Source organism: Papio anubis, chromosome 1 (assembly GCF_008728515.1).
Source record: "Papio anubis isolate 15944 chromosome 1, Panubis1.0, whole genome shotgun sequence".
In the NCBI taxonomy this organism is placed as follows: domain Eukaryota; kingdom Metazoa; phylum Chordata; class Mammalia; order Primates; family Cercopithecidae; genus Papio; species Papio anubis.
Window position 1 is genome coordinate 9,656,693 of NC_044976.1, and position 8,883 is coordinate 9,665,575.

Sequence of the window (8,883 nt, forward strand, 5' to 3'; positions counted from 1 at the left end):
GTGCATATGGAGTTTGATTTCTGAAAGAGATCAGTTTAACATCTCCATAGAAACCAGCAACAGATTATCATCAACAGAATAAATAACTAGTCTAATAAATTAAACAGGAGGCATAAGATCGCTGGAAACCTGATTACTGAAGTTCAACAATATTCACCATAAACTCTCCTTAACCGCCTCTAAGGTGGCTAACAAGAAGGGGGCTGGGGGGGCGGCGATCTCTCCAATTCGCCGGACTCTAGGGACAGAGACGGTGGCTGCCGCCTGGAAAGGAGAAGTTCTCCACTCTGCCCTGGAGAGGGTCCGAGAGCTCCTGCAAGGGGCACACCCTAAAAACCGAAGTTTGGGAAGTGGAAAAGCGGCTGGGGGTCGGGAGAGGTGGCGCGGGTCTCCGGAGATTGCGCGGGTCGCGACGCCCGCCCGGGACGCACCGCCTGATCGCCACCAGGACGCAAACCCGGCGCTTTGCGCTCAGGCGCCGAACGGCCCAGCGCCCCCTCCGGGCACGTGGAGCGCAGCCCCGGCGCAGCCCCCGGGGACCAACTACCCCCCTCCCCATGCCCAGCGCAGCTGCTCCTGCTCAGCCGGGACAGCTCCCTTTAGGACGGCGACGTGTGTGTGTGCGCGTGTGTGTGCGTGTGTGTATGTGTGTGTGTGTATACGCGCGCGCGTCGTGGGTTGGGCGGGGGGACAACAAGATTATCCGGCGATCTGCTTTCCAGTCCCCTCGTGCGCTCTCATCGCGCGCCTGTACCAGCTCGGAGACGTCCTAAATTTACTAACTTTGCCCAGCTGGGCCTTTACCCCCTCGCCACCCCCTGAATGTACCGGGTGTCGGCGGGACAACCACGCACAGTGAGGGCCGCGCCCCCACACTCCACTCGGGTATAAACGCACACCCCGCCCCGTGGCCCGGTGATCCAGGTTTGGGGGAGCTCCATACCCAGGAGGGGCGCTACTGCCGCTTTCCCGATGGGCACGCACCCGCACCCACACCGTAGCCAGCGTGGCTGGAAGGAGGTCCTCGCGGCGCCCAGAGCCGGCTTTCCAAGCTGAGGCTGGGGCAGAGGAACTTGTGTGGAGGAAGAGGACGCTCCCTGCCTCCCTCAGCGCTCCACTAGCCTCCCCCAACTCCGGACCCGGGTCGGGGATGACTTAGAAGAAGAATCTGCGCCCACCCCTTAGAGAAAAATCTATTATTATTATCTTAATCTACGCCCCCAAAGTGTCCCTCCAGCCGTGATTGACGGCGCATACACCTGTTCCCTTCGCGGAGGAGCTTCCAGCGCCGGGGACAGACATTCACCCAAACGCTCCGCAGCGGCCCAGCAACCGCCCGCCCGCCCGCGCCCGGCCAGCCCCCGCCAGCGGCCCCAGTGCGCCTCTGCCCGCACCTCACCACCCCGGCGGCCGCCCCCTCCCCTTCCAGGCCCGGCTGCCCGGCCCGCTAGCTCCCGGCAGTGCTGGCTTCGGAAAGAGAGAGAAAGAACAGAAAGCAAAACTTCCTGGCGGCCGACGGCCATCAGCTGCACATTCTGCAAATGCCACCGAGTAAAAATAAACCGGCCGCCGCTCCGCCCGGCCGGCTCACCCCGGGCGCACGAATCGGCCCCCTGCCCCGGGACCTCCCTGACTCGCTCTGGCCCAATCCCCCATTCCCGCGCGTCCCCTGAAGCCCCGCTCCCCGACGCTCCTCCGTCAGTCACCATGCTCTCCTTTGCCGTTAAGGCGGACCCCAAGTGACCGGGGAACCGGCTCTCTCCCTTTGGTGTTCCCTGCGCCCCCACAAACTACTTTTTTCTCTGTCCTTCAGAGTGCCTATTTCAGCCCTGTGCCCTTGGATTCAGGGCTCCTTCTCCCCAGTTGTTGAGCCCCGAGGTCACCCTCAGCCCACCCTGGGGGAACAGACCCCGCCCGACCCTCTCCCACGCCGCAAAGCCCCCCCGGAGCGCACCGCTCCACCAGGCTGCTAGCCCGCCAGTCCCCGGGCGCAACTTCTCTCCCGGCGCACACAACAGCCGGCAACAACTCGCCCGAACTTTCCCCGGGACCCAGGCGGGCTCCGGCCGACAGCCGGGCGGCACTGGGCCGGCGCCCCGGTTCCCCGTGCCCTGTGTTGCCAGCCCTTCACTCTGGGAGGCAGGGGGTGGGGTGGGGAAGGGAGTGAGGAACGCCACTTGCCGCGCCTGGAGCAGCGCACTTAAGATAAACTTCCCAGGCACAGATGAAAAGGGGGGCGCCGCTCCCCCCATCTAAGAAATATCTTGCCTTCGATTTCCTATCGGGGATACCCTTTGGCACCCCGCACCTAAGCGAACACTGCCTACCTCTGCTGGCAGCACCTACACCCGGTATCCGGGCACAAGAGCCTCCTGGAGAGGTTCCCCACCCACCCCTTCCCATGGGCAAAGTCTTGCAAAGTCACCCCAGGCGCCCCTCACCCCTGCCTCCTTCTCCGCCCTGGAGAGCGCACGACCCCTCTGCTGCTGGGGGGTGGGGTGGGGTGGGGGTGTAGGGAGAAGGAGTGATTACCCGGTATTGGCGAGCACCTGCCCCCCCCAGGAGCCCACAGCGTGGGGGGCGCCCCCACCCTATTTGCAAAGTCCTGCACTCGCGCCTGGCACCTCCCTCTCTTCTCCCCTACCCCGCCGCCCCCTCAGTTGGAGTAAGTGACCCCCAGGAGGAGCAGCCCTCCCCTCCCCAGGAGCCGCGCGCCGGGCATTTCCCTGGCCACGGCGGGCAACGCGCCGCCCCGCGCCTGGGTGCCAGCCCTCCGTGCCCCCTGCCTCCGCACGGCCGGAGTTGGGTGGCAGCCGCCGATCGCAGGCTGGCTGGTTGGCTCTCTCGCTCGCTCGCTCGCCCGCTGCCTGCTGCAAGCGGCAGCCCCGGGGGTGGGGGGGGTGCACCGGGACAAGGGGAGCGACGGGGAGGCGCCCCGGGAGGCCCGCGGAGCTGGGGGGCGTGGGGGGGCCGCGGCAGAGGGAGCGCCGAGTCTCTTACCTGCACTTGGGGCGGCTTTGGGTGACTTTCCAAGTCCGGGGGAAAAATGTGTGTGTGTTTGGGATGGAGCGCCGCGGGCGCGCATGCGCTGCCCAAAGTTGCCGGATCCCGGATTTTTCGCTCCCAGTCTCCGCTCTCGCCCGCTGTGATTATGGAATTCTCCGCGGCCGGGCGGGCGACTGGGTGGCATGCAAAACCCGGGCCGGATCTCGGGGCCGGGCTCCGCTCCACCCTCACACCCCCAGACCTGCCCCTCCCGGATCCTTCCCACCCACCGCCCGGGCTGAGGTCAGCGTGCGCGTGCGGCGAGTCGCTGCCTGCGGAGTAGCATCTGAGCGCTCGGCCACCTTTTGCAGCTCCAGAGGCTTCTACACCCCCAACTAAGTTGAGTTGAGGCTAGGGGAAAAGAGAGAAGGGATGATGGGAGGGGGGGCGTTACTTTCCACCTGTTCTGAATCTGGAGAGAGCCCGAGTTTGGTTCCCACTTTCCGCAGAAGAACTGGCTCTTTCTTGCAAGTTAAGAGTGTTAGACTGTGGAACCCAAAGGAACGAAATGTTCTCACTGTTTGATATCTGCTTTGCACTTATTCTTTGCAAGGGAGTTTTTCATTCAATCTACTGTGCAAGAAATATATCTTAAGTGAGCAACATAGGCCGTGCAGAATGAACCTTACATGGAGGGGCTGGGGGGCAGATTAACACATTAAAACAAGTGGATAATGTTATTTCAGAGAGTGAAAGTATCCATGAAGAAAATAAAGCAAGGCAATAAGTTAAAGAGTGTCTTGAGGGCCAGCGTCGTGGTTCACACCTGTAATCCCAGCACTTAGGGAGGCCGAGGCAGGAGGATCCGTTGAGCCCAGGTGTTCGAGACCAGCTTGGGCAACATAGCCAGACCTAGTCTCTGACAAAACAAAACAAAACAAAACAGTGTCTTGGGATAGCTAATCCCCCTGCCCCCAGATGATGGGGGAAGAGTCTTTTGAGGGGCACTTTCATACTTTATTGAAGAAACCCCCTTTTCTCCCATACCCAGCTTTCCATTTTCCCAACTGGTTTCAAGTGGCCACACCAGCTGAGCCTAGTGGTCAGCTTCAGTGCTAGGGCCCTGTAGCTCTCGTCTTGCCTTTCTCAGCAAGCACACCCCTCATTCCAGGCCTGAGCTACTTTTCCCTTTAGCATAAAGGTGGGATGGAAATGTTGAGAGGCATGAAAGAAAGTGAAAACACCCAGATGATGAGATAGGTGAGAAACTGACCGTAACAGTAAATGAAATAGATCAATGATTGGTGGAATAAATGAATATAAATTCAAAGTATGACCCACAGCTTCAAGCCCTGCTCAACAGAATGCATTAAACTAAGAGGCAATGCCACAGGCTGGTAAACATTGTTGCAGGCTGGTAGTCTTTGGAGCCTAATCTGCAAGGTGTCAGGAAAGCCTCTCAGGACCAGAGAAATGACCCAAAGCCCTGTATGATGATTGTCCAAGACAAGCATCTTCCGGGATGCATTCCATGTCCTGCCTTAAACTGGAAGTTAATTGTCCAGAAGCGTATGGACACAGACTGGAGATATGATGGCCCTCTGGCCCTGAGGAGGCCAGGATTTGCCCTCTGCCCTAATAAAGCCAACAAATTTGGGAGAGGAGGCTGAGCCATCCCACACTCCTTAGATACTCAGTGATATTTGCTTGTGTTAGATGGACTGGAGAGAAACCTCCTCGAAAAGCCAGCTCCTCACTTCCTGGGGGTCCCTTCTGGATCTGTCCACACAGGAAGGCTAGATTTAGGCATTAGACACACCTTTTGGGGTCATTTTGTCCCCCCCCCACTTATCCCAATAATTAACTGGAGGCAGCAACACATCGATAATTAACATTCTTCAAAGACCACTGATTGGTTACTCTCCATTGCCACCCCCACCATCCAAGGCATTCTCAGCTGTCAGGAGTTGGGTGCTCACCCACCATCTCTAAGACCCTTGTGCCTGGTGACTCAGCAGGATGCACAGCCCCAGAGATCTCAAGCCCAATCCTGTCATCCTACAGAAGGAGAAACTGAGGCACAGCAAGGGACAGTAACCTGAGAAGTGGCAAGGTAGCTCTTCTAACTTTTTGGCTCAGGGCTGAGTCCACTCCTGGGGCAGTGTAAAGAAGGGGTTAGCAACTTGGGCTTGGAGTTCAGACCCTACCACTCCCCAGCTGGGTGACCCTGAGGAAGGCATTTGACCCTTCTGTGCCTCAGTTGCCCCCACAGTAAAATGGGGATAATAATAGTACCTACTGCCTAGGATTGTTGAGAGGCTAAAATGAGTTAATGCAGGAAAAGGGCCTGGGCCAAGATGTTGATCGATAAATGCCAGTAATTGTCATTGCTCCTTGGGACATCCAGTGCTCCCTTTACTTCTCATTTCTTTCCATGCTCTCTCCATTCCTTCTTCTCCTCTGTCCTTTTTTTCCCCTCCAACAATAGTCCTTCACTCATTCATTCATTTGGTAGGGATGGCTGAGCTCCGAGGAAGGGCAGATCTCCACCAGTGCTTGGGAGAAAGAAATGAATGAGACAAAGCCTGCCCTTGAGGGGCTAGGGAAGAATTCACTCGTCTCTCTGTCCCACTATCAGGCCTACCCCACTTCCCACTATCAGGCTCACCCTTACCCCTTTCCCACTACAATGCCCTCGCACACACCCTTTCCCACCTCTCTCAACGTCTCCAACAGCCAAGCCACCCACCAAACTTTTATTAAAATTTGTACTCCTCCCTCCATTTTTTTCTCAAATATTTCATAATGTTCCCACCTCCCAAGAAGCCTTTCCACCTCCTCTAAAGGAACCTCATCTCAGGTAGGGAAGGCTGGAAACAGAGTCAAGTCTGGGAGGAGGGAAGAGGATTTGCGGGAGGTGGGGGATGAAAAGGGAAAGCTCTTTTGTTTCTCAACCACCACCCCCATTGTCCCCCCAAAAATTAAAGTAAGGGGCCAGGAGAGAGCGGCAACCCCAGACAGCAGCCTCTGATCGCAGCCAAACGTCTCCACGCCTTGTTCCTCCATCGCTTGTTTTTTTCACTCCCGACCCAAACTTCCCGCGCAGGGACTGAAATCAGGTGCTCTTTCCCCTCATGTTCTTCAATTTAGCATTTCCTGAGCTTCCCCTAAAATAAAATCCAAGTCTTTCCCCCGTGATCACCAAGGTCCTTCAAGATCTGGCCGTCGCCTGTCCCTGGGCCTCACCTCTCTCCTTCTCTGCCTGGTTCACACAAGCTTCTTGCTGTCCTGGAAAACACCAAGCTTGTCCCCACCTCAGGGCCTCTGCACCTGCTGTTTCTTCCACCTGGAAGGTTGCCTTTGCAGGCTGCTTCCTGCAAACCAAATGGCATTGTTCGAGTTTCTGCTCCTATCTCACCTCCTCAGGGGGGCTTTCTCGATAACGTAGCTCCCAGCCTTTCTTTACCACTTTGTCCTATTTGAGTGTCCACAATGATTTTGCTTCCTCCTTTGTTACCATATTTCCTATCTGGCTGCCCCTTCTAGCATGGGAGCTTCTTGGAGACAGGAACTTTGGCCTGAATCCCCTGTGTCCTCAGCACCTTGAGCAGTGTCTGGCATAAAGCAGGCCCTCACTCTCTATGAGTCAGGCACAGAATTAAGATGAGCCAATCTGGTCCCTGCCCTCCAAGTGCCTATGCTGTGGGAAAGTGACTAGAAAGGTCCTACGACAAAGTTTGGCGGGGGGAAGAGGAGCTGATACGAGCCAATACAACCCGGGACTTCCCAGGAATTACCAGGTTGGTGCGGTGGCCTTGATTGAGATTTTCACTCCCTGGCATTTGGCCGGGGCGTCTATAGTAGGGAAATGGATGGCTCTGGCAAACTGTACCCAGCAGAGGAGGCTGCACAGGTGGGAGGGGAGGTGGATCAGCTAAGGACCCCATCAAAACATTTCTCCAGCCCCCTGCCTCCAGACAGGCTGCATGTGATCAAGAGCCTCTCCCATTGCTGTATCTTCAGGGAAGACCCCCCGCTACACACACACACACAAACCTTTCTCACTCTGAGGACAGAGTCTGCACCTTTAACTCAGAAGCCCAGAAGCCAAGCATCGTGCCTGGCACCCAAGAGGCTCCCAATAATTGATTGTGGAACAAATAAAGTTAAGTCTGTTTCAGTTTGTGTAATTGGGAAAGCCTTGAAAGTAATCATAGCTCAGCTTGCTGCCCACGGATTTTGGTTTCTGGTCCTCTACTGTGATGGAAAGCAACTTGTACATCAATCACTGATATTTATTGAGTGATTATTATGTCCCTGGCCCCATGCTAAACCTTCATGATATCTCATTAGATCCACAAAACCATATGAAACTGTTGAGATTATAAATATACCCATTATACAGATGAGGAAAGTAGGGCACAGAGAATAACTTTCCCAAGACTGAGGCAGGCAGTCTGACTCCCTTGGGATCAGTTGCTTGGGCAGGGAGGTAACACAACCGTCACTACTCCACTTATCCCAATGCAACAAGCATTTTTACCTTTACTCAATGTTCATAAAGAGATGAAACCTGAATATGAATTGTATTAGGAGAGGAGAAGGGGGAAGCAGAACAAATCTGTCGATCTTATTCAATCTAATAAAAGATGAGAGGAAACAAAGAAATTACAGTACAAAGCATTGGATCTTAGGCTGGGCATGGTGGCTCATGCCTGTAATCCCAGCACTTTGGGCGGCCAAGAAGGGCGGATCACCTGAGGTCAGGAGTTCAAGACCAGACTGACCGACAAGTGGAAACCCCATCTCTACTAAAAATACAAAAATTAGCCAGGCATGGTGGCGTGTGCCTGTAATTCCAGCTACTCGGGGGGCTGAGGCAGGAAAATTGCTCAAATCCTAGAGGCGGAGGTTGCATTGAGCTGAGATCGTGCCACTGCACTCCAACCTGGGCGACAGAGTAAGACTCTGTCTCAAAAACCAAAAACAAAGAACAAAAACCACAAAGCATCCGATCTTGTATACAGTAAGCACTCAATAAATGGTAACAAAGAGTCACTATTTTTTACATTTTAAAATGGTGAATGATGTGCTGGGTTTCTTCTTCTGGACCGTTCCTTGTTTTGTGGTTCTCCTTGGGTGGGGTCCATGTTTTTCTGGCTCACTGTGCCTCGCCTGGTGCTAGCAACAAGGTAGGTGCTCAGGAGAGGCTTCATGACTGAAGAGTTGAACAAGTGCCTGAGATAAGTAATTATGGTGATTATTGGGCAAGTTGTAATCTAAAAAAGGTGGTTTTTTTTGTTTGTTTGTTTTTTTGTTTTTGAGATGGAGTCTCGCTTTGTCACTCAGGCTGGAGTGCAATGGCGCAACCTCAGCTCACTGCAACCTCTACCTCCCGGGTTCAAGCGATTCTCCTGCCTCAGCCTCCCAAGTAGCTGGGATTACAGGCGCACGCCACCACACCCGGCCAATTTTTGTATTTTTAGTAGAGACGGGGTTTCACCATGTTGGCCAGGCTGGTCTCGAACTCCTGACCTCAGGCGATCCACCCTCCTCTGCCTCCCAAAGTGCTGGGATTACAGGTGTGAGCCACTGTGCCCGCCCTAATTAAAACTTTTTAAAAGTTGAGTTCATTGATTTTATTTACAAGTGTCTCTCTTGGGAGTCCTGGAGAGGGAAAACAAGAGGGGCTTTTTCCCAAACTCTGAGCTTGGTTCCCAAATCCCATCCGGGCTGGTGAACTTGACAAGTTCTTTCACCCCGAAATTCTGTCATTCTTTTAACAAAGTAGGTAATTCTTTGTTTCTGACTAAATATATAATATGTGTATTTTTCTTGTAAAAAATTCAGAAAATACAGACAAACAGGAGGAAGCAAATTTAAATTATCTGTAATCCC